Below are 2,750 nucleotides of genomic sequence, written 5' to 3' on the forward strand. Positions count from 1 at the left end.
TTTTCCTCATAAAATCTTGCCTTTATCTCCCGCAAAGCTTTTATTTATAATGGATCTTTATCTCCCATACATCTGATGGATCACCAATCCATCCAAGCTTATCTAGAATCACATCTAGAAGCTTTATCATGAAAGATTCATCTCTATCCCATTCCTCAATAAAATTGGGCAAGAATATCCTCTCTCTTGGTGCTCCCCCTTCCAAGTGATATATTTTATTAATTTATTTAATAACACATTTGCTTTTCATATTACATATCACCTAGATTTCCCTAGATTAGGTTTAGAATAGCTTAACCCACAAAGGATGATATCACACCTAGCTTTCCTCGGCTTAGGTTTATAATGATTTAACACACAAGGGAGGATATCACACATATATTTAACTAAGCTTAGGTTTACAATAACTTAGCACACAAAGGTGGGGTGTTACAATGGTTTACCAAAGAATATTGTGTTAGATAGGGATGTTAAGTTCATTTCCAAGGTTTGGAAGGAGTTATTTACAGGTTTGGGTGCATATTTTCCCTTTATCACAACTTATCATTCACAAAAAAATGGACAAATAGAGAGGTTCAACAGTATCCTATAGGATATGTTGAGGATGTATGTCATGCATTAGTAATGGAAGTGGGAGGAGTATCTTCCAATGATTGAATTTTCTTACAACAATGGGTATGAGGGGTCACTGAGGATGAGTGCGTTTAAGGCACTCTTTGGGTAGGGTTGTAATACCCCATCAATTGGTCCTTGAGTGACCTAGTGAACGAGTTATTGATTGGACTAGATATATTGGCAAAGATGGAACAAGAAATACTGGTAATCAAGCAGAACATAAAGGCAACATAGGATAGGCAGAAGAGTTATGCAGACTAGCATAGGGTATTTAAATATTTTGAGGTTGAAGAACAGGTGTACTTACGCATCAATCCCAGGAAGAGCTCCTTGAGGATTGAGTCATTTGTGAAGTAGACACCTCAGTATTGCGAGACTTTCAAGATCCTTGAGAGTATTATACCAGTTTCCTACAAACTTGCACTGCCTCTGACAATGAAATTTCATGATGTTTTTCATGTTTCATTGCTTAAAATATATGCAAAGGATGTTAATCATGTTATTGATTAGTATGTATTGTAGGTGGAGATAGAGGAGAATTGTAGTTGTAACCTTAGTGCATTTTGCAGATAATGATGCTCATTCTCTAGAACCAACAAGTTGAGCAAGTTAAAATGCAATGGAAGCATTTTGGGCACGAAGAATCTACATGGGAGATAGTTGATCAGATGTAGGCTCTGTATCTTTCATTAGTTTTTGGTGAAGGAAAATGAGTTTTGTATATGTGTATATGTATATGGATGTAAATACAGCCACTAGTTGTGTTATAAAGCTCCAATAAGTGGTATGGATGTCATGTTGGTTTTCTTTTTAACATGTTGTTCATTGTAAATATTGCAATGAGCTAAGTTGTAAATCTCCACAGGTAGTATGTTTTTCTTTTCAATGGGCTTGTTGGTTGTAGGTGTCGTTGAACACTGAAGATGGTTTTCCCTAAGGGGGAGGGGTTTATAACAAGCCCGAGTTAAAATTTCATGTAATAAAGTTAATAAGTGCAAAATAAGACCAAGGTCACAGGACATGTAATACAAGTGAAATATTGGGAACAACATCCTAGTGGGTGTTCATTTGGTTTATTATGGCTAAAGGAAATTGGACAAGGCAATGTAAAAGGCTTTGGAAAAGAAAGAGGAATTAATTGGCATTTTATTTATTAAAATAATGGAAAATAGGAGAAAAGGAAGGTGAAAAGTCACAGGTTGCATGTGAGGAGGAAATTGAACGAAAATAATGGAATTTGAAGAAAATAGAGGCCTCATTAATAAAAAGTTTTATGTGGATCAGTTTACATCTTTTGTGAGTCCAATTTTGGAGCTCTCTCTCTCTCTCTCTCTCTCTCTCTCTATTCTCTCTATTATCTCATACTCTTGCAACCTTGGACTATTTTTGGAGTACTCTAGAATTGGAGGAAGGAAGGAAAAGGAAGGAAAAGGAGGAAAAGGAAAGAAAAGATCGAGCAAGGAAGAGTTAGATCAATCAGCTATAGCAGGATTACTCACTAGTATCGAGTTGCATGTATGATTTCCTTACTAGTTTTTGCATGCATGGTATATGCATTTGTGTATTTAATTCTCTTGTTTTCATTGACATGGGTTTTTCCATGTGTGACAATGGTTTTCATCCTTTGCCTTGCCATTTCTAGATAGTCATGGTGTGATGGAGTTCTTTTACTTGGTTGAGCTACATTGTTAGATGGTTTCAAAACTAAGTGGGGTGGTCTTAGGAAAATTCCCAAATTCCTAGGAATCCCTTGACCGGTGTTGGCATGATACATGGTAAAGCCTCAGGGTGGACATGGGAAAACTCCTCACGATTTAGGTGGATATATTTGAAGGTATCTGTCACATGGAATAAGTCGATCTTGCGGAAAAGATAGACCTTGCTAGAATCTAAAGAAGACCTAATGACAAGCAAACCAACCAGACACTATCGTTCTCTAAATATGCTTTAATAAACAATAGCAAACAAGTGTTTTTAGGGCCTACCTTAGCTCCAACTCTAGCTTGTGGATGCCCTCGCTCCTTCGATCCAAATGAGCTCCCTTTTGCTGATCTGCAAACACAAACAAGGCAAACAAATTAAACAACACCTGAAAAGCCAATTGCATAAAACATATTTAACATGAAAGTCAAGGA

This window comes from Pinus tabuliformis, chromosome 4_2 (genome assembly GCF_031772625.1).
Source record: "Pinus tabuliformis cultivar Carrire ecotype Pingquan chromosome 4_2, CPIR1, whole genome shotgun sequence".
Classification (NCBI taxonomy): Eukaryota; Viridiplantae; Streptophyta; class Pinopsida; order Pinales; family Pinaceae; genus Pinus; species Pinus tabuliformis.